The sequence below is a fragment of the Chrysemys picta genome, chromosome 5 (genome assembly GCF_011386835.1).
Source record: "Chrysemys picta bellii isolate R12L10 chromosome 5, ASM1138683v2, whole genome shotgun sequence".
Classification (NCBI taxonomy): domain Eukaryota; kingdom Metazoa; phylum Chordata; order Testudines; family Emydidae; genus Chrysemys; species Chrysemys picta.
Window position 1 is genome coordinate 100,982,971 of NC_088795.1, and position 27,529 is coordinate 101,010,499.

Sequence of the window (27,529 nt, forward strand, 5' to 3'; positions counted from 1 at the left end):
CCTCGTTAGCACTGACCCCCCACTTGGTAAGGCAGCTCCCATCTTTTCATATATACAGGGAAACCCCGCTATAACGCGCCCCGCGATAATGCGAATTCGGATATAACACAATCATAAGGTGGCTCCCACCGCCCCAAGCGCCCAAAAAAAAATAAAGGTGGACGGAGCGCCGCCGAAGCACGAAACACATAAACAAACAAAAAAAGCAGCCGGAGTGCCGCTGAAGAAAAACAAAAAAACAAAAAAAAAAGGAAAATGCCTTCCCCACTGCCTCTTCCCCACCCCCACCCCTGCTTCTCCTTTTGACGGGAAGAGCCATTCTCCTCCCCAGGTGCTCCTCACTCTTCCTCTGCCCCTTGCCCATCTACTCTGCTCGCTGCCCAAGAGAAATTGACTGGCTTGAAACTGACCGGCTTTAAATGGTAAAATTTTTGTAACCCCGCTATACCGTGACCCCACATTTATCGCGATCGAATTTTTTGGACCCCAATCATCGTGTTATAGCGGGGTTTCACTGTATATACTGCTTATTGATGCATCTGATTAAATGGGTTTTAGCCCACGAAAGCTTATGCCTATCGATCTCTGTTTCCGGGCACATCTCAGTCAAATCCCTTCTACAGACCAACTTATGTATTGTCGTTGCATTTTAAATTGAAAAGAAAAGGAACCACCTGTGTGGCTAAACCTAAACCACACAATCCAATCTCTAACTCACGTCCTTCATTGCCCCTTCCTCTTTCTGGTGCATGTTGTATTCTCGCCTGTCTGTCAAATCCATCATGGAGACTGTATGTTCTTAAGGACAGGAGGCCTGTCTCTTATGTGTTTTCTGTGAATAAACTGGCACACTTGTGGGTGCTATTAAATAAAGAATAATAATGATACTATCATTTCTGTGCACACAAATGGCTGTACTGGGGTGAACTGAGAGGAGTTACGATAGAATCTTATGTGCCGTTCAGAACATATTGTTTGGGCTGTCAGAATTTAGAAGGTGGACTTTGAGAGGAGAAGTCAGGAAACTGATTTTATTTAAACTCAGTGTGGATTGCCCAGGGTAGAAGTGGTTTTTGGCAAGGTGAGTATTGAATGGGGCTGGAGACTACCATGCATGAGAATTGGTGCCTTCCTCACTAATTCTTGTTTGTTGTTTCAAAATGTATAGGCCCAGCTCCATTTCCATTTCATGCATTTTTGAGGCTTATTCTACTCAAAAATATTAATCCTCTATGACTAGGGCCCTACCAAATTCATGGCTGTGAAAAATACGTCACATACTGTGAAATCTGATCCCATGAAATCTGGCTAGTGCGAGGGAGGAACAGGGCTGGGGGTTCCTACTGTGCACAGGGCTCCAGCTGCTAGTGCAGGCCAGGTTGGGGAGATGGGACTTCATCTTCCTCTGTAGGGGCTACTTCCCGGGGCCAGATAAGACCTCCCCCTCCGGGAACCTTCCCTGGCTGCAGGAAGCTCTGCGGCTTCTGGCTGGGAGCCCAGCTCTGAAGGCAGCACCATCACCAGTAGCAGTGCAGAAGTGAAGGTGGCAATACATCAGCCCCCCCCTACAATAGCCTTGCAACCCCCCCTCATGACTCCCTTTTGGGTTGGGACCCCCATAGTTACAATACTGTGAAATTTACTATTTAAATACCTGAAGTCATGAAATTTACCATTTTTAAAAGCCGATGACCATGAAATTGACCAAAATGGACCATGAATTTGGTAGCGCCTTATGACATAGAAGTTTTGACACAGGAATTGTTTTATTGTCACAGATAGGACTATTACTTCAACAAGGGCATAAAGCAAAAGTAGCAGAACCCTTAAGTAACAAAGTTGCTATTGTCATACAAACATTCAGAGTAACAAGAAAACAAAAGAATACAAAATGGAATAGGTGACATTTGAGCAGAATTGTTTCTAAATTGTTTACCTCCACATTTTCCTGGAAATGACAAATCTATTATTTAAATAATTCACAGGAACATAGTAATCAAACTTAGCATTAATAAACAATTGACAGCAAACACAGTGCACGTTTGTAATGAGCCATCAGTATTTAAAAATATCAATTATCCCCCAAATTACAGCATACTTACCAAATAGCCAATGAGAGTTGACTGATCATGATTTTAACATCTGGCTGAGTGGTGACATCTGAAAGTACATGTATGTGTTATTTGTTTATTCAAAATAGTTGCAATAATAATAATTAATAAGACGACTTTCTGTGTTTTTCATCCCAGGATCTCAATATGCTATTGCAAACATTAATAATTACAATTTACTTGCAAATTACTTCAAATATTAAATGCTACAAATTAATTGTTATACTTCTGACTTATTCACAATGGCCACCCCTGGGGGAGTGTGGTCTGCTGGCCAAGGGATGTGTCTAGCATGTATTGTGGTCAGGTGCATGCTTTAGTTAGGGGTGCATGCAGTCACATTTCTGAATAGTAAGAAAATGCATCCTCACCACATGGAGCCCAAGTCCGGTCTAGTGGAAACTTGCCCTGATTGGCAAGATGCCTGGAGCAGAGTGAGTATCTGCTAGCATCCCTCCTCCCACTCACCGTGCTGAACAGGGCAGGGTTTGGTCTGTATTGTATTAGTCCAAAAATATGTACTAATTGGTTTAAATATATGCAGTAATAATATCAAGAATTTTTATCAAATGCAGCTTTGCCAGCGTGTAAACATTTTGAGTTGGTGGCATTGGTACATCAGAGCCAGCTCCCTTTCTGAACCTCACCCTCTTCCCCTTCTCTGTCTATTAATGTTTTTATATGGTCACTGTGATATGTTCTGCCCCTTGCACCTTCTTGTTCTTCTCTTCTCCTCTTTTTTTGAAGACTCCACTGACCAGCAGCTACAAATGGGCAAAGATTTTTCCATTGGAAGCAAAGTTTAAATGTTCCCACCCAGCACTGACAGACACTTCCTGGCACACGTTAGTATTTGTTTAATGTTGCTTTGCAGGTGGCCCGACACCAGTGTGATGTAGTTAAGGTGGACTTTCAGCGATGGTTTCTGCAAAAGTCATATTTTTGAGGTTGTAAATGCTAGCTGTTGTCTAGCTGAGCTTCCCATAAAACAAGTAATCATTCGTGGTTATTTTAAGTCCTACTGGCTCCTCCCTAGAATGTTCTCCTCGCTCCATAATCTCATAACTTTGTATGTAAAATCCCTCCTTTTCTTTCTCTTGGTGCAGCGCTAGACCTTCTCTCTCCAGTGGGGACTTTTCTAACCCTCCAGAGCACCGTCAGAGGTGTGTGTGTGTTGGCTATTTTTCTCAGGAAAGGAGGGGAGGTATTTCCCAGCCAGGTATTTTATTTTGTTTCCTCTGTAAGGTGGCCCCCTTACAGGCTGTTCTCCATACCTGAGAGTGCTGTGCTCTTGCAATGCTGCTCCCTCTTTCCAGTTTTCTCTCTTATCCTGGCCAGCATTCCTTCTCTCTATAAAACAGGCTCTAATGTCCAAGGCTGCGTGTGTGAGTTACTGCTGAGTACTTAGGGCCTGGTCCTGCTTGGTGCTGAGTGCCTCCTGTGAGGTACTGAGTGCCCTTAGGTCTCGCAGAGGTTGATGGGAGTTGTGGGTGCTCTGCATCTGGCAGGAGGTGCTCTGCACCTTGCAGGACAGGCCCTTAATGACTAACATGTTTGCTTACAGTCACTGCACTGCTAGTATCCAAGTTACTGCTTTGAGATACCTCAGCTTTGAAAAGAGCTGTATAACACTATGTAATACCCAGATATTCTTCTATTCCTCTTCATCTCTTTCTTTATCTCTGTGTTTCTCTAGCAAACACTCATACTCTTGTGTTGTCTCTCTCTCTCTCTCTCTCACACACACACATTAATATCTGTTTTTATGTGTAGTTTCTCTCCTTTCCATATCCATGGAGGAAGTTTGAGGGGATACAGCCTTCTAAGGAACTTCTTACCAGAAGCACATGGTGGATATTAATCACACTGATCAGTAAAACATAATGAGGTCTAAACCTGTCCCTTACATTATTACACCCTTAAAAACAGATTTTAGATATTTATTCAGGTTTAGAGAGAAGAATGTGTCCTGTCTGATTTCCCTCTTCTACCACCCAAAACAATAAGTCAAAGAGCATCTCCTCATCCCACTATTTACCATATAAGGTTAAAATATGATTTTCATTTTAGATTATTAAAAGGAAGAGTGGGGCAAAGGGTAAATCCCTTGCAATCATTAGCTAGTTTGCACACGGGACAAACAAATATGACCAGTAGCATAAAAAAATCACTCACTTCCTCTTCAGAAGTCTTTCCTGAGTTTACTTTAATCTCTTATGATTGCTGAAGTTCATTTGTCCCAGGTTCATAGTGACTTATCCCTCTGTTATTAAGTACTTGTTCTATGGTAGTGACTAGAGTCCCCAGTCAGGTATCAGAGCCCCACTGTGATAAGCATCATATACATGTCTAAAAATGCAGTCCCTTTCGCAAAGAGCTTACAGCCTAAACATATGACAAGAGGCAATAGGTAGTTCCAGCAAACAGCTGAGCGGAAGGACAAGTTAATAGTGTGCAAACCATATTTGGTTCAGTGAGCAGCAGTCACATCATATCCACTACTTACCCATTTTAACACCCTTCAGCCACCTGGTCATTGCTTGTAATACTACATAACACTGTAACATCACTGCATTATCAATTATTACTTGAGTGCTCAGAAGATGGACAGTTGGTCATTCTAGCCAGGGGTGATCACATTGCTAGGATTCTGTACCACTAAAAGACATCACTGGAATGCACAGACAGAGCCAGCTCTGAGCTGAGTTGGCAGCTCAATCTTGTGTGCCAGCATATCCTGTTTGGCCAGCATTGTTGGTGTCTGACATCACCAGCTAATCCACTGCTGTAGTATTAATTTAGGTCAGCTTGCTCACAGTAATAATAATAAATAATAGGTATATCAGATTCTGTATACATGCTCCCATGCTACATATATCAATGGGTATGTTTCTGTACCACGCTGTACAGAAAACTGTCTTGCCAACAGGATCGTGAGCACTTACAAACTCTTATGGGAGTAATAGGCAAAGTCCTTGACTGGTGAGGAGATGTAGAAGTACATCCAGCTGCAAACTGAGTTCATTTTATTTTAACATTGATGCAACTTAATATGAATTACATTGTAATATGCTGCTCAGTCTATTTTAAATATTCTACAAGTGTGAGGCTCTTGTGGTAGAAGAAAGTGTTACTGACCAAATAATGGAGTTAGAATGGGAAGTAAAATCTAGAACTTTAGTTTTTTAAAACTAATTGTCTCTAATGATGTTGTTTAAAATAGTCTGATCAGATGAATGTCATATAATAGGCTGTAGAATGACTCAGATGTATTGATGGCAGCTTCATTAAGGATTCAGGACAAGCTGTCTATATTGATAACTTCCATGTCTGATAGCTAGACTTGACACCAGAGAGAGTTTGAGGCCTAATGGCATAGTAATAGTGCAGTGGGCTGCCATGTTAGAAACTGAACATTAGCAGCTGATTGGTGACCCTCATCCCTGAGGGTAGTGGAGACTGCATGCATTACAGATACACAATGGACTGACTCTCTTGGAGGGAAAAGCAGGACATGCTTACTCATTTGACCAGCACCCCTTGAAGGCCAATTCAGCATTTTGCTGGAGGATGCAGCTTGTGAGTTTTATGTCAGGCCCCTTGCAGTGAAGAAATGAAGTGGCGAGTGAGTGGGTTGTGAGGAGAAGCGTAAAAATATAAACAAAACCAAGACAGTGGTTGGGCTAAAGCCCAGGTTCCTAAGATTTTGAGTTTAGCTGTTCTTCAATAGAAGCAGAATTTTTTTTTGCATTAAGCGGGTCTGATTATCTGCTCCACAGCTTTGGAAACACAGTTAGCTGCAGCCCTGGCTGGGGAATTCAAAGGGCCATTGCTATTATGCTTCAGGGACTTTTTAAGGAAAACATTAGAAAAATGTCATGTAATGAACTTGTTTGACTTGGTATATGGTATGCTAGGAGGGAGGCATATGGGAATTAATACATGCTAGACATATTTAAGTTTTAATGTTTTATTTTAAAATATGTGGCTACTTAACATGGAGTTACAGTCAGAAAAGTTGTGATGTAAAATGGCAATTCTGTTCCCTGTGTATTTGGCTTTTAGTGACAATCTTTAAACTATTTTTGTCTCCTAATAATGGACATTTAGCTTCCAGGACCTCCCTCTTCTACTCCCTTATATTATTGGTACCAATCTGTATCATAACCACAGGCTCCTCCCTAATAGATTTCACTAGAAGTTTCAGTACGTCTTGTGAGATCTACCACCCTCTTGCTGTGAAGACAAGTCATCTAATGTCTCTTATAGTCACCAACCTACCCACTATTGATATTTCTTTGTGTGTCCTTATTCATGACACTGGCTTAATCAATTGGAGGATCAAGACAGCCTTTTCCAGGGTAGGCGTGTCTTAGAGTGCCCCTGTACATTGTCTCTGTAAGTAATTAAGCCTCCCCCAATTCAGCAACTCTGTCCTAAAGATGCCGAGGGACATGTGTTTCTTGCATTGGGTGCATACATATGGCCACAAGGCAAATAGTAATACATTATGCACTCTAGGACTTGTCCAACTCCCTTTGAAGTAAACAGAGGACTTTCCATTGAATTCAATGGAAGTTGGCTCAGGCACTGAACTGCATAGTCCCTACCTTGACTAATCTATGGCTAGTTCTCTACCTCCACTGGATACACTGAGGTTTTTATTTATTTAATCATTTTTCTAAGCTTTCTTCCAATAACAGTTATTTGAGCATCCCACTCTTCTTGGCACCAAACTCCCATGCAGTTCAGACTTCCTTGTACTTGCTCTGTCTGATGTCTTTCTCAGTATGGGAGCTGACTTTAGATCAGTAGTTCTCAATAGTTTTGGGCTCAAGACCCAGCTGTAAATGTTTATGGCCTGTCATGACCCAGTGAATAGTCTGGGGGTGGAGGCCCTGGCATGGTTCCTGCCCCTCAGTGGGTTGGGTCCTGCTTGTCACTCACCCCTGCAGCTCCTGTGCTGTGGGGCTGGCTGAGCTTGGCTCTCTGCTCTGGGCGTTGCAACCCTGGGGTTGCAGTGCCACTCAGGTTTGGCCCTGCCCCCTTGACTGGACCAAATTTATGTGAGTGGAGTTGTGACCTGGCTCATGGGGTTACAGTGCCACACACTCAAATTTGCCCTACTCGGACTCCCGCCATCATGATGGCTGGGCTAAAGCTTAATGGTGCTGGGAACCCAGAGGTTGCAGTGCCTGCAGCAGGAAGGCGAGCTCAGCCACCTCGTGGGACAGGAGCTGCCACACAACCCTTTGAAACATTCTGGCGACCCAATTTTGGATCCCGACCCCTGGGTTGAGAAACTCTGCCTTAGATTATTAAGGGCAAGGTATAAATCCAGGGACTCTTGGTAGCTGTCTCAAAAAATACTTCTAGTTCCAAATGCAGCAACAGCTAGACAAGGGAGACTTCAAGGTTGTGTGGATGAGAAGATGGTGTGAAGAAGAAGGGTTTAAATTTATTTGGTTCCATGGAGTTTTTCGGATCAGGAAGAGCCACTACAGAAGGGATGGAACTAAACTGTTGCACAAAATATGGAGATAATTTTGATGGATTACTTAAATGCTGAAGAAAGCCAACAGGTACTGAGAAGCTCTCTGGTCAGACAAAGACATCTGTTAGGGATGGCAATAGAACAAAGGTGTCTCTGTATCTAGTAAAGGATAGCCCAGAAATGACAGCTGAACTGTATGAAGGGCAGGTTGAGATCAGAGAAGTACATTCCAGAAAAATAACAGGGTATCAGATTAAAGAGTTAAATTAAAATAGGCACACAGCCAAAAATTAAAACTAGAACTGGCTAGAAATGAGTGTGAGAAGCTTACATTCAAAAATAGGTGAACTAGAATGCCTGACAATAAAAAGGTATCTTGATAAAGACTGAAATATGGTGGGATGACCGTAGTAATGGGCTGGTCAACAGACAATCATGCCACCTTCTTACAAGCTGATTATTATATTACAGTTTTCTTACTGCTTCCTCTGATGCACCAGGTGCTGGCCACCGTCAGAGACACTGGTCTGATGGCAATTCCTACGCTCTCATTACTGTCAGCAGTGTAGTCAATACAGCAACATGAGAATGAGCTGGATTTCTGACTCTTGCATCATCAACTAATTCTGCCTTTATTTACATTTTTGCAACCCCTAGGAGATTTGATGAGGATTGGAAAGATGTAATAAGGGCAGAATTTAGCCTACAAAATAGTTATTACTGCTGGTGCTGAATGAGCTGAAAACAAGACCGCTTGATTTTCAATGCCTGGAATGAACTCTCAGAGTTGACAGTTATTCAAGTCAAAAGGTTTTATTTGGTTTTGATCTGTAAGCAGAACTGTATGTTATGCCACCTTCTGAGCCAGAATAGAGAGAGAGGGGTTTTTTTCTTGCATAGTACCTCAGACTCCCACTTTAGGCTTGACCAAAGCCTACAAACCTGCTGAAGGTGAAATCATTTTCTCAATTTGGGATGAGGATTGTTATTGTTTCCTCTTCTTTTACCATTTTAGAGTAATTTTTTGCCTTACCTGTGCCAGTTTTATAAATGTCCAGTGTGACGAAGGACACTGCTCAGAGTACTATAGAGGGTGAGAAGACAAGGAAGGGTGTTTTCTTTTTAATTACTCTAGGGGTAAAAACTGTGAGGAAAAACTCTATAGGACAGAAACAACGAGGAGTCCTTGTGGCACCTTAGAGACTAACAAATTTATCTGGGCATAAATAAATTTGTTAGTCTCTAAGGTGCCACAAGGACTCCTCGTTGTTTTTGCTGATAGCGACTAACACGGCTACCACTCTGAACTCTATAGGGCAGACTGGTTCTTAGCAATTAGTGCTGGCTGGCCAACATGAATTCTGTTTCATGAAAAAGTTTTGATGTTCTGACATTTGGTTTCATTCTGCATTGGAACAAAAAACTAGAACTTTTGCAATTTAGAGAGAGACCCCAGAATAACCTGTAGCCTGGTGCTAAGGTGGTTCAAGTCCCTGATTCAGAGCAGGAACTTGAGTCTCTCATATACCAGGGGAGTATCCAATTGCTATTCTGGGGTGAGAGGTCGGTCTGTCTTTTTCCCTGTAGACCTGAGAAACCTTTCCAGGGAAAAAGACCACTTTTATCAAAAAATTCCGGACCAAGTCTATCAGCAATACTGCTATTTAATTAGTCCACCATGCCATAACTTCACCAGCACTACATGGCAGCATAGCATGACTTTATACTGCTGTGAAGTCAAAGCTCTATTTGGGCCTCTTCAACCCAATTGTCACTCTACTGGAACACATTGCCTCTTGCACAAACTTTGCTTATAAGCTCCATGCAGAGGCAATAGTCTACAGTGGTTTTATCTACTTTCGTGGGTAATGCTGGAAGTGTGGCTAACAGAGCTTTTAAAAGACTAATTATAGCACAGAATCTCTAGTCCAACTGAAGAATTTTTGAAACAAAACATGGGCTCAGCAGTTCTAGATTTAATAAAACATAGAGGCCTGATTTTCTAAAGGAGCATCTAAATGTATATGCCCAAAATTGCACCTTCCATTTTTTTGCACATGTAATTTTAGTATCACAAGGTTATTGCATGCCTAGAGTCTTATGTGTGCAGATTTGGTAGCTGGTGGCTCTACCTTCTGCTGTTCGTCTACCTGTTTGGTGCACACACTACTTTTTAATTTGGGTTTTGGGCTGAGGTGTTCAAAGGGGTTTGGTGGATATCTGCATATAGGCAGCCCTTTACATTATGTAGAATTGTGTATTTTAATTTAAGGGAGAGGAGTCCTGAATATAGGAAGGATGGCTATGGATACCATTCTAAATGTACAGCTGAGTTTTTTGGGAACATGAATTTAAAGGCAGGATTGAGGTCAGTTAGGGAATGTTGCTCTTGCCATCATGTTCTGACTGTCCTGGTATCCTGAAATTCATCTTGCCCTGGATATTTTAAATACCTCTGATTAATTAATGCTGCTAGAGGCATTGCCAGGAGCACAAAGACACTTCGACTGTGAGCCACTTGAAGTGAAAAAAGACTGCAATAAACCTGGAAGCAGTGAATGTGACTGAAAGGGATTCTGTTCTGAAAAAACTACTGGAGGGGGTCCAGAGGTTTCCCCATATTTATAGGAATACTGGGTTTGTCCCTCTCGGAGTGAACCGGGGGCCTGCAACCAGCTCAAATGGGACCCACTGAGGTCAGTATTATCTCTATTGGCCCTAAATTGCCTCTCAGGTTTCCTGTCTCTCTTTTTTTTCCTCAGTTCCCTGCTATCTTCTCCCAAAGATCTTAACCCTGTTCTGCTCTTTTCTTTCTCTACATCCTGTTGTCTGTCTTTTCCCATTTGCGCGCTCTCTCTCTGACTCTTTTTTTTTTTTTTTTTTTGGATTGGAGTAATTGATTTTAACTTGAGTGAGTCACTGCTGTACCCCTGGTTAGTTAAAATCTCTTTTTTATGAGGTTTCATTTTCTGAACTTCAAAGTGAAAACAGGGAGGCTTTCAGTTGTCACTACAGAACGAAGATCAAGCTGGAAGGAAACACAATTCAGAACCTGTCCTGTCAGTCTGTATAGGTATGACCACACATCATCATCATCATTAGAATATGTGATAGGATAGCACAGAGAGAAAAATAATCCGATGACATGCTTATTGCGCCTGAATGCAGAAGACATAATGGCATATCAGAAGAATGTCTACTAAATCCAAGACCTACAAGAGGAGAATAAAGATCCTCTTACTGATTAGGGTGTACTCCAGGATGTACCAATAAGGGTGTGCACTCAGATTCCTCTAAATATTTAATTTCTCAAATGTCCTGATCCTACAATAACAAAGCAAGTGTTTTTGACTCAGAGAATCAATAACATTTTGGGAGCTGCCTCTTTCTCATGTTTATATTGCAGAATATTTACAATAGTATGAACCCCAGGTTCTTTGACCATAGCAATGTAGTAGGGTTCCCAGCTCTCCCCCCTCCGTACTCTTAAAAAAAAAAAAAAAAAAAAAAATCAGATTAAGCCCTTATCCAGCAAAGCACTTAAGTATATGCTTAGCCCATTGAAGTGAATGGGAATACTAACCTACTTAAAATAAAACATATGCTTCATTGGATTGTGGCCTATGTGAATTACTGGACTTTTAAATAAAAACAAAAACAAAAACAGAAAAACTCAAATATGCAGTTGTACAGTATATTTTCTAAGGGACCAGGATATTTATATCATCACCTAAAACCTTTTCTTCACCTTACACTTGTCCAAACCACCCTCCCCCCCCCCCGCCTTTGAATTGTCATGAACCTGGAAACTTATCAAATGCCTCAGGCATTTCCATAATACTGCACGTATCTAGTAAAGATATTGTTGTCTCTGATATATGTGCTCCTGGCTGAATGAAAACTGCATTAAAATGTCTCTACCGACCATTGACAGACGGGATAGATATGTTCATATAATGATAGAATTTGAATTTTAAAATGCAGATACTTTTATCTTTTAAAGGATATTAACTTTTTGTTTCCAGATATCCCACAAAAAATAGTGTGTGTGTGTGACTGTGAGAGGAAGATTACTCTGTGAGAGGCAGGACCGTATAATCAGCAGGTCAAACTCATTCCATGAAATGGGCAAAATATGGGGCCCGGACTATAAAGTTTGTCATGTACGCATTTCTTACTAGTGACAGAAGAATGTTTGTACAAAGATTGAGGGCATTACCACCATTATATATTACTTCATTTGCAGGCATTGATCCTGCACAGGGTTCTGCTTGCTCGAACCATACACCCTATGTGGGGCATCAGTTGGTGGCACGCCGCATGGGCCTACAGGTGCCTGTTAGCAGAACCGCATGCAGGATTGGGTCCTTAGTAATGTCATTCTGAAATTCAGCAGTGGTTAGTAGGGAAAATATTAATACAGAGCACTTTCAGAACCACCATTGTTCCGTCCCTATTTTTAGGCTATTTTTGCATGCAATTATTTGTTTTGTGTATGTATTTGCAGTTATGCAAATCAGGCTCACAGTTCCGCACCTAAATTGTTGGAGAATAAAGCTCTCAAAATCCCATAATGAGATTTCCGTGTTACCAGTCAAATTATACCAGTTAGGCAGTTGACATCTTTTTCAGAGCTGCCATTTCAGACTGTCTGCAGCAGAATCATGCTAAGAACCCTACGTTGGGTTGGTGTGGGTTTGCACTCAGTCCATATTTGGAAGGTTTCCTATGCAACCAAAAGAGTTACTTTGCCTTCCCCGCTCCCTTCCCTCTCCCCCCTACCTCACCTCCCACCTCCCACCTCCACCCCCAAGGGCCTGAGTTCCCCAGAATCCGATTATGTCATGGAGACAAACAAAACTAGTGGACTGGGTTTTTGATACTACCCATGGGGTTTGAGGAAAACCTGGGAACTCTTAACTACTTACGTAGCTATGTGCCCTTAGGAGTAAGGCACATCAGATGCTATGGAGTAAATAGGTTTATGGAGACTTTCTTCTCAGAGTGATGCCATGTAGTGTTTTAATAGACTTTTGCCCTTGAACTTGCATCTGGTTGTCGGTTTCTGAAGAAGAGGAGTTCTCTGGTGTCTGTTAACTTTAGTTCTATTATATTTGATGTGGATGAATTTGCTCATTCTTAATTACAAAATAAGTCCTGTAAAACTCTCTCATTCATTTCTGTTCTGCTCTAGGATTGACAGGGTATTGTTATCCTCATGTCCTTGCTTGTTTGATGTAGGAATCTAGGCTGTGGCCTAAGAGTTTACATACACTACGGAGCATTACAATTTCACCTGACAGTGAAATCCATATCCTCCTTACGTTGCATTGAGAGAATGCAGATTTTAGCTAGCAAATACAGAAGCTACATTTTGTGTTAATGAATTAAACCCTAAGGTGCCTTTTTATTTACTGTGAATTGTTTTCATTTGCTGACAAAGTTTGGCGTTAAAGATTAGCAGGTACAATAATTTTTCTTGCCAGGAGCGAATTTATATACATCGACTAGAAATGGAGAAGAAAAACCCTCAAAGAGAAGAAACGATATGAGTCACAGTTTTTGGCAAGCATATCCATTACTAGATGTCAGGTAATTAAGTTGTTCCATTTTGAATTTTGTCTAAACCACAATATATGGGATCAGTTTCTGTTAAACAAAAGGGATTTTTAAAGAATTCATTCATAAGATTATTTGCCTAATACTCTGACTGGCATTAGAAAACATAATAGTGTTCGAGACTTTCTGTGTAACGAAAGAGAACATAGAAAAACAGATGGACATTCAAATGAACCTGCAGATCAGTGATACTCTTGCTCTTCATGGTATCAACCAGAAGTGGTAACCAATCTCAGTTTATATTTAAACTTTAATAATAATTTTTTTTCAGTTCTTGGACTTGCCCAACATGATTTAAAATTATTCCTTCCATCACGTTTGGAGCATGTTCACATAACTTACCATTTCAACTGTATATGTTTGTCATTCCCACAAACCACGGCTGCCTCCTAAAATGAAGTACTCTTTCTCCATTTATCACTTGCTTAGCGATGTCCTCCTCTTAGTGGTTTTAGGAAACTTTCTCTATTTGTCTGGTCAATAAAACAAAAGCATATTTCCATATCCTGCTTTTTTGTATTGTTCTGAAGGACAGAAAACCCCTGTGTGCTTCTGAATGCATTTAGGTACTGCTATGCTCTTATACAGGGCTGACAAGAGGGGGCGGAAACCGGTACAAATTACCGGGACCCGGCAGTCCGGAAGGGGCCCGGCTTCCCCCCGCCCTCTCGTCGGCCCTGTTTAGCTGGTCGGCCCTTGCTGGGAGGCCCGAAAAATTTTTTTCACCGGGGCCTGAACCCGCTCTCGGCGGCCCTGCTCTTATATGCCATAAGATACAGCGACATATGATTTGATGCACGCCCTATAAAGTAATGCTTACCATGTCTGTGAAGGTTGATTGAGTGCACTTTTATGAGACTGAGTGGAAGCCACATAGTCGTCATGGGTCCAGGCAGAAAGCAATTTTCACATTACAAATTAACCTAGAATTTTTAATACAAATGATTAGCCTAAACTCCATGTCCCATCATTGGCTGTTTCAAGTACTTATGCCATAGACACAGCTAGTGTGTTTCCTTTTTCATTTAGTTCCTGAAAATACATTCTCTCAAAGTCACATGGTTAAAATCTAAATGAAATATGGTAAGCCTGCTTTGGCATAAACACTGGGTGCAGTTTTGTGCAGCAACAGAAGGAACCTTTTAATCATTGTGATCAGTAGTTTCCATGTTTACCTTCCTGGTTTGTTTTGTGCCCCTTTTTAGGTTGGTTTGGTTTGGTTTTTTAAAATTGTATCTGTGATCAAATGCAAAGCATCCATTGTTCAAGTTATTCTGCTTTCTCTGTGCAGGCTGTGCAACTATTACTCCACCTTTGCTGTGCTATTGCTTTGTTTGGAATTTAGTCCCGAAGGAATTTATGCACCATGCAGGGCTCTTTTATTGTATAAGGTTACATGAAGCCAACCAGTACTCTTCACAAGAAAATAGACTCCCTCACCCTAAGGATCAAAGGGGAGTAGTGTTTGCTTTACTCAGTGAAACAAAACAATGTTTAACCCTTTCTCCCTGATGCCAAAGCATCATACATTGGTATTTCAGATAAACAGGACAGTAAGCAATACTGAATTTACATTGTTTGAACAAGTGTACTGAATTTTAATTCGCCAACTCAAGGTTTAGGATCATGTGTGGTTATCAAAACTATTTTATTTTGAACCTAAAGGAAAGGTTTTTTTTATTTCCCTCATGACACTTCCCCTTCTTCATTCTGTCCATGTGTAGTCTTGCTACTTAGTTCAAGAGCCTTCACCTCTGCCACCTCTATTGTCTGAAACAGTTTCTCTCTGTCTCAGCAATTTTCCATCTCAATTCAAATTTCAGCTGCAAACCTCTGATTTCCATGAGCTCTTGATCTTTCTGTCATACTCACTTTGCTATTATTATTTTATATATGTGGCATATTGCTCTATAACTGTATTATGCAACCTTTTGTAAAAAGCGGTTTGGGATGAATTTTGAATGAGAGATGCTTTTTGAAAGGCCCATTGCATGTTGTTGGCAAAACTCTCGTTGACTTTGCTAAGAGCAGAATCAAATTCTTCAAAGTTCTGTTGTAAAACTGTGAAAGGAAAAACTCACATGGAACTACAGCTGAACTTGAAATCATACATATTTGTTCTCAGGAAAGCACTGGGATCCGGAAATAATTTTTGCAATCCTAAAGCTGTATGTCTCTTATCTAGATACCATAAGGATAGGGTTTAGTAATATAGGTATTTACTTAAGTTTTCTTAACTTTTGGGGAGCAAAAGGTACAAGTATTTTTTCTTTTTAAAATTTTGAGAAATAAATGCTCATCTTATTTCATCAATTTGTGACTGACTTTTAACAGATATTTGTAGTGAGATGGTTTAGTATAAAAACCAATTAATAAATTCTTGAATTCTGCTGATTTCTGGAGATATTTTCCTCTTTATAAATATTAACATTCATTCATTAACAATAGAGAGTAGATAAATGAGGAACCAAGATGCCATTCGTCTTTTAACCTGGGGGGGAAAAAAACACTGTCTGGTATTTCTCATGGGTCCAGTTGCTGAAACAGGAGAGTTTTGCTTGGTGATGCATCTGAGCAGTAACCATAAAGGTCTTGTCCATTTCCTGGGGATTAATGACAGGCTTGGCAAGAGAAGATGGCCTGATGCACAGTCTGAGGCTATTAACCCAAGATGATCATTAATCTCCAGGAAAAGTCCTGTGCTCTGGCTAGTTTCTGTATTTAGATGGCTTGTTCCCCCATCTACCACCCGAGAGGGTATAAGTATCTGTTTTGCTCACCTGGATATAGAGGGCAGGGAGAAGTCCCACTGAGACTCACCCCAGACAGTGAAAATGTGAACAAACCCCAAATGTATGGGTTTCTAAGGAGTGACGCCTTTTCAGTCAATCCGTGCAAGGGATTTCTGGAGAATTATTCCTACCTTTCTACTAACCAGTCAGGCAGGCTGAGATAGCTCTCTCCTTTCAGCTCATGTGGTGATTCATTCTCACTTGAACAGTCCCGGCTATACCACTGTCATCAGTAATCGTTATTGGGCCTGATTCAGCCAGGCCGACCTGAAGGGAGGGGTGAAAGTGCATGCCTTTGCTCTTGTGGGGTATTTACTGTGGGGGGAGCACAGGTGATGGTGCCAGTGTTGCATTCTCTCAGAGGTTCCATCTGGGAAAGGAACCTTTAAAGCTTGGGCTCCACAGGAATAAACGTTTTTCTGGTTATACCTGTTCCGCCAAGGTCATAGGCTGTGCTGGCCACCTCCTGCTTCTCCCTGTGGAGTAGGTTGTGGGCATCTTGTGCTGTGGCTTCCCTGCTCCTAGCAGTCTTTTGGCTGCCTGGAGCACAGATCCCAGTGGAACCAATCAGGCCTGTAATTTATTAAGTGCCATAAAGGTGCATAGAACTTTACAAAACACATTAAAGTCTGGTAGTTTTCCCAGACTTATGGTACCAACTGGTGAGTGAGACAAACCATTTTCATTTCCTTTTTGCTCTAAGTTATAAAGCACTTTATTGGTAAAGATTCTCCAGACACCTAGGATTAAGGTTCAGGTTCCTGTGCATTTAACATCCCAGAAAACTTCCGGTTCTTACAGTATGAGTGTTAAACTGTAGAGTTTCAGTGCAAACACTACCCTACACCAAGCGGGGAGGGAGAGTTTCTCCTGCCAGTGTAGGTAAACCATCTCCCTGAGAGGTCATAACTAAGTTGATGGAAGAATTCTTCTGGCAGCGTAGCACTGTCTACACTGGGGGTTAAGTCTGAACAGCTGTGTGTCTCAGTGATGTGGATTTTTCACACCCCTGAGAGACGTAGCTCTGCTGATGTAAGTGTAGACCAGCTCTCAGTTAAGATTTAAAACCATCTAACCTGCCATCTTTAAAGTAGATATGGAAAAGTTCCATGTCTTCATTTTTGCCCACGTATATGTGGAGCATTGGAATATCCACCTCGTTATCTTTTGGATTGTAGAATTTGTCAGCTTCTGAGAGCACACTGGATTTTACATCTCTCGTATAAAAAGGAATTTTTATCACCATCTCAAAAGATGTTTTAGTTTTTTCTCAATACCCAGTAGTAGTCAAATCGGTGGCAATTTTTGCCCTTTTAGCATTGTGCTGAAGAAGAGAGTTTTTACTAGGGTCTTCTGATTGACATTCTAGTGCAAGGGTTCTCAAACTGGGGGTTGGGACCCCTCAGAGGGTCGCGAGGTTATTATATGGGGGGTCGCAAGTTGTCAGCCTACCCCCAAACTCCGCTTTTCCTCCAGCATTTATAATGGTGTTAAATATATAAAGTGTTTTTAATGTATAAGGGGGGTCGCACTCAGGGGCTTGCTGTGTGAAAGGGGTCACCAGTACAAAAGTCTGAGAACCTCTGTTCTAGAGCATTGTATGTATTAAATGGATGTTTTTCTTTGTGTTTGCAAGAGACATATGTCATATGCAATTAAATAAAATGGAATTGGGGTAATATGAGCTGTGCAAATGTCATTAACAGATTTTCTTCCCATTATACTAGCCTCATTAAAGCCAGGGACAGGATCTGGAGTAGAACAGACTGAGGTGCTGCTGATTTCTAATTTTAAACTATTTACTGATGGCATGATCAAAAGAACTGCTAGGGGAGAAATGTCTCATGAGATAGGACTTCATCCTACAAGTTTCTTAGCACCTCCTTTGAAATAGTGAGAACCCTCAGCTCCCATTGACTCTGCAGGAGTTAAGGGCACTCAAATCCCCACGTGGTCAAAGCCGAAAAAATTAATCTGCCCAGGTGATTAAAAAACCCAAACCAAACTCACAAGAGAGAAAACAAAACCACCACCCAGGTCCTGTAGCTGCCAAACCCCAGAAGTTGGCTCTGTTTTTACTTTTGAAGCTGGACATGAGACTGAATTTAATTAATGGGTTTGACTTGCTCTAGAAACACATAGTAATGAGCCCACCCTCCCCACATTTCTCACAGATGCTATAAACATACAAATGTTGTTGTGTATTTACTCATGAAAACTTGCCAGCATCATTGTGCTAGATACAGCTGAATGCCTCGAGCAGATGGCAAGCCAACGATTGCAACAAATTCCTTGCTCTTTGAACACACAGATCATTTCCACAAAGAAGCAGCAGGTTACAAGGGATTAGATGGCTAATGCCACTTTCTTGGTTCTACATGAGTTCTGCTCAAAAAATAGCATTAACAATACTGTTATGGAATATCATATATGCAGGCAAAATGTAAATATTGATCTTATGAAGAATTTAATTACATGTTAAATTCATGTATCCCAAAATATTTGAGTTAGATTTTTCCTGCCATACTGTGGAAAAGTTCCCTAATCCCTTTTAAAACAAACAAGCAAGCAAGCAAACAAACAAAAAGGTATCCCCACAAAAGTTTTGGAATTTCTTAGGCCATATTGCTTGTTGTTACTATGTTTTTAGTTACATTTTGTGAAGTATAGGAATGAAACCTAGAAATGGCTAGACTGTATCAGTCCCAAGTCTAGTCCACTATTCTGTTAGTGGCCTGCAACAGATGCTTCAGAGGAAGGGCAAAAAACCCCGTCAGCTGACATTTATGGGATATCCTCCCCCTCCCCCCCGGAAAGTTTTCCACCTATTCTCCAGTACTTAGAGATTGGCATAAATCCTGAAACATGAAGGTTTATATTTCTTCCAAAACTTATTTTTTGTCATCTTTATTAGTAGTATTCTGGAAATTCGTGTTGTCCATATAAATATCCGATCTCCCTTTGAATCTTTCTGAGTTCTTGCCTTCAATTGTATCTTGTGGCAACCAGTTTCATGGGCTAATTGTGTGTTTGTTTCCTTGTTTCTGGTTAAGGTGCCAGATTGGGATTTGGAGAATTGGGTTCGAGTCTTGGTTCTGCCACAACCTTCCTGTGTGGTTTGGGGGAAATCATTTAAGCATGCGCTTAATTTACATGCTTAAAGTCAATGGGCTACTCCTGTGTTTAAAGTTAACTTAAGTGCTTTGTTGAAACAGGGCCTATAAATCTCTGTCTCTCACTCCCTTTTTATAAACTAGGAATAACACTTCCCTACTACATAGAGCTGTGGTGAGTATAATAAATTCATTAGTGTTTGTGAGGGGCTCAGATATTCATGATGGGGGCATATGGATAAATAATTATGGGCTGTACCAGTGCAAACCACACATTTTAATCCAATAAACCTCTCTCTCCATTTTTCAATAACTTTAATAACGTAAAAGGAAACATGGATCTTTTCAAATCTGGTACAGAAATGAGAGTTTGGGTAACATCTTTCAGTCCAGAGCACATCTTCATTGCTAAGTTTAAACCTTTGGACACATTTGTAACTGCTAACTTAAATACTGACGCTGGTATTTCTTGATGTGAAAGTTCACAAAGTATGTCATCAAAGCACTGGCTGGTTTGGATACTCCTCTTTATGAGAGAACGTTCAATAAATCTCAATCTAAATGTTTCAACTAACTCTTCTGTATTCAACAGCTTTAAAACAAAAGACCCTGCTAATTTATTTTATTATGAAGGCTATCGCTGAAGCACCGAGAGATATTTTATCCTGTAAACGTTTAGTGTAACTCTCTAATGCACAGGTCTTTGTCCTGGTAGTGATTCTGCAGATTAAATGGATTTTCCTGTCCAGTCATCTCCATTACTTAGCAGGTCAAACCGCATTCCCAGGGTGAAATCCCAGCATGGGGCAGTTGCACCGGCTGGACTCTGAAGAAAACAGCCATAGGCTCTGCTGACTGGGGTGTTCTTGCTGAGGAAGGTGGGGTTGCTAATTGCCATTTTGTAACAAACTGAAGGCAGAGCATTCATTACTGTCCCCTGCCCTTAATTGTTTGCTTGTCTCCTCCACCTGGCGCATCATGTCAGTCATTTAGATTATGAGCTCTTTGGGAGAAGGACTTATTTTTTTACTGCATGTTTATACAATGCTTAGCACAATGGGGCCCTATTCCCTGTCTGGGGCTTCTAGGTGCTACTGCAATACAAATAATAATAAATAGTAGTAGGTGGGCTATGTCCAAGAAATGTCACATGTTTGGGCTCATGTAGTTTTCCTTGAATTTTTCTGTTGAAGGGGCAGAATGCCTTTCTTCTCATCATAGAACTGATGGGGGTTCCACTCCAGGATGCATGGAGACCCTGTGTTTCTGTCTAGTGGCTCTGCCTTCTCTAGACCCCTAGGCACATGGCTCCTCCAGCAGTAGTGCTCCCAGGGACTCCTCTTTCAGTGCCCCTTGAGCTTCCCCAAAAGAAGGTTGCAAATCGCAGAGAGGAGAAGAGAGTAAGTTAATGCTGGGAAGGCAAGAATTAATTTACCTTCAAAAGTCCCACAGGTTTCAGCCGAGTTCAATACATTCTCCTCAGCTCTCCCACCAGCTTCACACTTCCCACACCATGAAGCCCCATCGAGGGGCATTTATGGGGTCAAGGGAGTAGGAGGAGCAATGTGACAGAAGTTGTATTTCCCTCCCATTCACTCCTGTCAGGCTAAGATATTCTGGGTCCCAGTCCCTTCTCTCCTCTATCATCCTTCACCCTGGGTCATAGCTTGGAAAATATAAAGATTGCAGGTTGATTCCATATAAAAAAGCCCAGAGTAGACAATTTCAGAAGGGAAAATATTAGATCCTGTAATCCCTTCACTCAGAAAATTAGCGATTTAGACAAAAAGTACAGTGCCCTTTGGTTTCACATTAAAAGATTTTGCCATTAGACTGACAGTAAGTAATAAATGGTTTCAGAGTAGCAGCCGTGTTAGTCTGTATCCGCAAAAAGAACAGGAGTACTTGTGGCACCTTAGAGACTAACAAATTTATTAGAGCATAAGCTTTCGTGGACTACAGCCCACTTCTTCGGATGCATATGCATAAATTTGTTAGTCTCTAAGGTGCCACAAGTACTCCTGTTCTTCTTTTTAGTAAGTAATAAATGTACATCTCTGAAGGTTACAGAAAATCAAAGGACTGGCTTAGCAGATCTGGTCCAAACACTGCATCCTGCATTTTAAAGTGAATATGGTAGTGTAATATTCTGAGATATAATTAGTTGAATGTTACAGATCTCATGCAATATTTGGAATAATTATCATTATGTATACTAATGGTATAAAGTATAAGCTCAAAAATCAACTCTGTGTTTGTACAGCGCCTAGCACAGTGGGGTCCCAGATTCAGCAGGGCTGTTGAGGAGCTACTGCAATTTTATTTTTATTTTATTTATTTACTACTTGTAATTTGTTGTTTATTATCCCACTGGGCATATAGCTGCATCTTTCGGCACCTAAATACCTTTAAAAAGCTGGTCCCCAGTTCCCATTGAAACAAGTAGTTTAAGCCCCTCTGAAAAATCCTAGTCTTAACTCTTAGAATGCTGGTATTTTCCAGCCAAATCAAAGCTTATGAGGATGCTGCATCTAGTCTCCCGTGCGATAATAAAATGGGAGCTATGAATGGATGGTAACAAGGCTGAAGACTTTTGAGAATGAAAACACCTCCCTCGAAGTATCACAGGCCCTATCTACACGGGCAGAATGGCTTTTTTTTTTTTTACACTTGGAGCGTAAAGTGGAATGCCTAGGCTACCATCAGACTAACTAAAACCATGTTAAAGGAGTTAAACTCTGTGTGTTCATTCAAATTAAACTAACAGAAAAAGCACTTCTCTTGCCTGCCTGGACAAGGCCTTACTTTGTAAAAAGTAAACACTGGTGCAGCTGGAAGTGAATGCTACTGTGTCTGTTTATGTAATTTGTATATATTGGCTCTTATTAAAGAGAGCAGAGACCACACATCCATTCCTGCTCTATTTCTATCATTACTTTTGTGCTGACTGCTTATGGCATGTTAATAGGGTGACCAGATGTCCCGATTTTATAGGGACAGTCCTGATATTTGGGGCTTTTTCTTATATAGGTGCCAATTACCCCCCACCCCCGTCCCGATTTTTCACACTTGCTATCTGGTCACTCTACATGTTAAACAAAACAAAAGTCTACCTGAACATCTGTAAGTTCAATCGTGCACCTCATTCTATACTCAACACAGTTGGTTATGCGTTTAGAGCAGACTTTATCTGGAAATTGAAATTACTACTGGCCACTATTTTGGCAACATCTGTTTTCCTCATGTAATGTAACTAAAAACTGTCTGAAAATGCATTGATGACAGACATTTGGAGAAGATTATGATGTGATGGTTCAAGGTGTATGAGCCATTGAAATATGAGATTGGTTTAAATTTCTCAGTGGGGCAGGAAATGACTTTTCCCTGCAATCTTGTCTTTAATTTTATTTTTTTAATCCTATGAGACTGAAGCAGTTAAGCATCTATTTGAGTCTGAGCATACAAAAGTCACGCTGTTCAAAAACAGGGGTAAAATAAACCAGTGCAAGCAAAGTTTAAACCAATGCAGAGTATTCATGCACAAAGTTGCCCTGGTTTAACTAAATCAGTGCAACATCACATCTTTAGTTAAACTGGTGCAACTGTTGTGTGTAGCCCAGGACTGAAAGAGTGTGAAAGGGTGTATCTTTCCATATACAGCTTCAGAGACAAGTTTCCCAAAAGCAGCAGAGTCACTAAAGCTCCTGTAGTTCCTTGGGGAGGAGAGAAATAAATGTCCCGATCCTGCAAGTGTTCTCTGTGGGCAGATCACAAAGCTGCACCATCACAAAGCTGCATTGATTTCTCTGGGGCTCTCTGCATAGGTGCAAGCATCCACTGGGACCTAAGGACTGGCCTACATGCAGAAGTTGCACCACTGTAGTTAAATCATTGAATTGAAATCAGTATAACTCTGATTTGGGGAGAGACTTCACTCAGTTTGAGTGTGACATGTTTAGCTTAGGGCTAGTCTACACTGGCAGCGCTTTAACATGCCTTGTATGGTCATGTGGCTCCCAGTGCTGGTGCCCTGTCTACACTGGCGCTTTACAGCGCTGAAACTTGCACTCGGGGTGTTTTTTCACACCCCAGAGCGAGAAAATTGCAGCGCTGTAAATTGCCAGTGTAGACAAGCCCTTAGTTTTAGGCCTTCTTTACAAATCATGAAGCAAAGAAGGCAATTTGTTTTTCCTTTTCAGGTTTAGCTTAGTTAAGCTAAATGGGTGCAATTTGTGTGCATGGACAGGACTCTAGTATAGACAATACCGGGAATGTAAATTCTGATCTTCCCTGGGTTTGCAGGAGGACCTCCTGGATGTCTCCTAACATATGTATTATAAGCTTTAACACCTTCATTGAAGGAGCGGGGGTGTTGAGTATTTAACAAAGGCCTCCTTTCTCTAAAATGTACAAGGGCTTGTCTACACTGGCACTTTACAGCACTGCAACTTTCTCGTTCTGGGGTGTGAAAAACACCCCTCTGAGCGCTGTTTCAGTGCTGTAAAGTGCCAGTGTAGACAGTGCAGCTCCCAGTGCTGGTAGCTATTCCCCTCGTGAGGGTGGGTTTTTTTTATAGTGCTGGGAGAGCGCTCTCTCTCAGCGCTATGCTGCGATTACACAGTCACGCTTTAACATGGCTAGTGAAGACATGCCGTGAGTCACTGAAGTTTAAATAGGTATTAAAATAGAGTTTTTAATGGTCTGATTAAAAATCCCCTTACCTTTCATTTACTGAGCCTTCAGTCTTGTGATTTCATCTTTTAACTACTTCTCCAGTTATATTGCAATTCTCCAGGCTAGAGAGGAGCTGAATTTCTAAAGTAAAACTCAAGGCGGGGGGGAACCTTGAAAAAATATATAGACCTTTATAAATCATGAAGCCAAAAAGAACAATTTGTTTTTCCTTTGCAGGTCAGCTTTAATTCAGTTTTCAAGTGATCTACAAGGCCTAGTGTGGGTTGAGATGAATTTCACCCCAAATGACTGTGTTCTTCCAGGTGATTGAGGTCGGCAGGGGTCCAGTGTTAGGCCCTGATACTGCACTGAGATCTGCTACTATGGGCACCTGTGCCTGTGTGGAGTCTTGGGACTCTGCAGGCATAGGGATCTGTTCTAGTTGACCCCACTGCAGTATTGGGGTCCGAGTGTTTTAGATTTCCTGACACTAACTCCCAGTGACTCAGGGTAGAAATTCTCTAGTAACATGCAAGCAAAAGCGAATCACATAAGCTAGATAAGTTTTAAGGAATAATGTATTCTAATAGTGCTGAGCGGAGAATGGTGATTCTGTTTTGTGGAGGATTTTGTGATTTCAGAATTTGGTTTTGTTCCAGTTTGGAATGAAAGCTAACGTTTTAAAAATTCTCAGCCAAGTGGAATTATTCTTTTCCACCCAGCTTTACTGGGATCCCGGCCTCCGGGGCAATTTGCATTGTGGGCTACCACAGAACAGGGCAGCCTGGAAGCCTGGGGAGTCCGGATTCAGAGGAAGCCTGCCAGGCAGCCTGCTGAGGGGCCTGAGAGCTAGGACTCGCAGGGTTTCTAGGCACTAAGGAGGTGGAAGCCCAAAAATCTGGGCTTCTAGGTATTCAGCTCCATCAGCCCACCAAGCAGGCTGCCAAGGATCCAGACAGGCAAGATGGCAGATTTCTGAGGGAATTTCATCAAAATAGATCCAGTCTTGTGGAACATTTCAATGTTGATGAATTGACAAATATTGACAATCGAAATTTTTCTGACTAGCTCTATATTTTAAGTGAACCTAACAGGATGGCTAGTCAGGTTGCACCCTTCAGTCCTCTCATGAAGTGGGGGAGGGAGGAACGGGCCTGATGAGATGGAAACGTTTTTGACAGTTAGAAAGGGGAATGACACTAGCTCGCCCTGGATGAACAGCCCTGCCAGTTTATGAGAGACAGAGCGGGCCATGAGGTTGAGAAATGCATGTTTAAATTTATGCTTATATTTCCTCTGTGACAAAACTTTCTAACACCACAAATGACGTCTTATGAGGCAGACTTAATTATTAAATTTCCATATATTCCTCTTTATATCAGATAGCCTCGGCTGTATGATATAGCCTTAAAAAAAGCTGTAACTACCGCATCGCTTTGTTTGCCTTCATCCTATATAAAAGTGTATTTTCGGAGGATTTCCAGAAGACCAAAATATCCAAAAGAAAACCAGTCCACTGGGAACAGGGCTGTTCTGACCCCATTAGCTGGGTGGAGCATTTGAAGCATAGTCCCCAGCACCTGTTGAAACTATTATCTTATTCCACGACATCCTGGGTGCATGTTCCATTACTGTGCCACTCTAAGGACTACAGACATTGAACACAGGTGAATGACTACCTGGAGCTAGCTGAGAGTCAGAGGTTTTGAGAGGCCAGAGAAAGCATCAGAGACAATATAGTTCTTTTTTATATTTTTGAACCTAATGCACTAGTCTACTTGCTCATTGACCCTTAATTGCCATCTAACAACAGAGGACTTTTGCAAAGCAAAATCATTGTTTAATTTGTAACTCCTACCCTGTTTTGAGATTACCTTAAACCCCAGCTTTTGTTATAGAATGCTGCAAAGAAGAGTGAAAGTCACTACTCTGAAACCTGTCATTTCTGGGAAAGAATCGCTCTGTTTTCAGATCAACACAAAGCACTGATAGTCAATGCAAACTATTCTGCAAGGTCATTGTTTTTTGATTTGTCTATCACCACAGGTGATTCACCTGTGCTCACAGTGAATGATTTGAGGAGTAGGTTTTATAGACCTGAAAGATGTGTGGAACTTGGAAGATTGGGTCAGGAAAAGGGCATCTGCATAGAAGAAGGCTAGACGATTAGAGTGGGAGACAGACAATACTAGGGCAGGTTTCAGTGGTAGCCGTGTTAGTCTGTATCAGCAAAAAAAACCCGAGGCGTCCTTGTGGCACCATAGAGACTAACAAATTTATTTGGGCATAAGCTTTCGTTGGCTAGAGCCCATTTCATCAGATGTATGAAGTAAAAAATACAGGAGCAAGTATAAATACATGGAAGGATGGAGGTTGCTTTACCAAGTGTTAGGTCAGTCTAATGAGATAAATCAATTGTCAAAAGTTATTTTTCCTCCCTTGGTATCCTGCTGTTAATTGATTTATCTCATTAGACTGACCTAACACTTGGTAAAGCAACCCCCATCTTTTCATGTATTTATGCTCCTGTATTTTTTACTACATACATCTGATGAAGTGGGTTCTAGCCTACGAAAGCTTATGCCCAAATACTAGGGCAGTTATTTATGTGGGTTGGACAGAGCAGTGGGTGAGGAGGAATTTTAGTCTTGTGGGTAAGGCACTAGCTTGGGACTTAAGAGATTGGGGTTCAATTCATGGCTCTGCCCCAGACTTCCTTTGTGATCTTATGCAAGTTGCTTCATTACTCTCTGCCTCAGTTCTCGATCTCCCACCTTTGCCTGTCTTGTCTATTTAGACTGTAAGCTTTCTGGGGAACAGAATGTTTCTTCTTATGTGTTACTTCTACAGCACCCAGCTAGGGTGACCAGACATCCCGTTTTTAAGGGACAGTCCCATATTTAAACCCTCCTGCAGGTGTCCTGACTTTTTCTTAAAAATTGGCAAATTGTCCCGTATTTTCTGTCCCTCCACCACCCATCAGTACTGGTGGGTCCTGCTGCTGACCGGATCCGTGCTCGCCAGCCACCTGTCATGAGTGGTGGGGTCCAGTGGCTGATGATGGGGGTGGGTGTGCAAGGCTGGTGGCGGGGCAAAGCTACAGCATGCTGGGCCGGCCAGTCCCCCTGCTGATCCATCAGCTGCTGGCTCTCGGCCAGCAGGGCCCCGCTCCCCCATCCCATTTCCAGCTGGCACTGGCTGCGCGCTGCAAGCTGCGGTGGCTGATGAGTGTGGGCAGGTGCCAAGCGGCGGCCGGTTATGTGTCACCACTGCTGCCCACTCATTGGCCCTTTATGTGCTCCCCTCTCACTGTCCTCTCCTTGCTTTGCCCCATCATCCCCCCCCCATTCCTGCTGCTCCTTCATATCCCCCCCCAGCAGGGCGCGTCCCGCTTCCAGTGCTGTGCAGAGAACCAGCTCCTGGATGGAGTGTTCAGCTCATCAACAGCCTGGCGGGCAGGCTCCTTCCTTCCCCCACTGCCTCTGGCTAGGCCAGCGCCCCACTAAAGCCCAAGACCCTCTGGCCCGGGGCGCTGGCCAGGAGGAACCAAGCTCTGTATGTGCCAAAGCCCCACACAGCGCTGGTACGGGGAAGCCTCTCCGCCCCTCAGCTAAGCTATGGAGTGGCAGGAGGGAAGAGTGATTTCTAGCCTGTTCACACCCTGAACCTGCAGACTCCACAGCAGCCCCCTGGGCAGGGCCTTAGCACCCTCTTCATCGGCCCCTG

General features: G+C 42.0%; 1 protein-coding gene and 1 long non-coding RNA gene across 6 annotated transcripts in view; one reads left to right on the forward strand and one right to left on the reverse strand.

Annotated features, from left to right (window-relative positions):
* LOC135983741 (uncharacterized) overlaps nt 1-27,529 on the forward strand; it is a 164,392-nt gene that overhangs the window by 36,574 nt on the left and 100,289 nt on the right. The window lies entirely within an intron of this gene.
* Nucleotides 1-27,529, reverse strand: part of C5H4orf19 (chromosome 5 C4orf19 homolog) — a 69,337-nt gene that overhangs the window by 24,833 nt on the left and 16,975 nt on the right. The window contains exons 2-4 of one of the 5 annotated variants that reach the window (XM_065596975.1): nt 14,045-14,147; nt 13,567-13,697; nt 2,103-2,160 (exon numbers count right to left, since the gene is read on the reverse strand). The gene's annotated coding sequence lies outside the window, so the exon portion shown is untranslated. Of the gene's footprint in view, nt 1-2,102; nt 2,161-2,482; nt 2,605-3,385; nt 3,517-13,566; nt 13,698-14,044; nt 14,148-27,529 lie in introns of those variants that run through there. The other 4 variants (XM_024106683.3, XM_024106691.3, XM_024106688.3 and 1 more) reach the window with 4 other exon arrangements.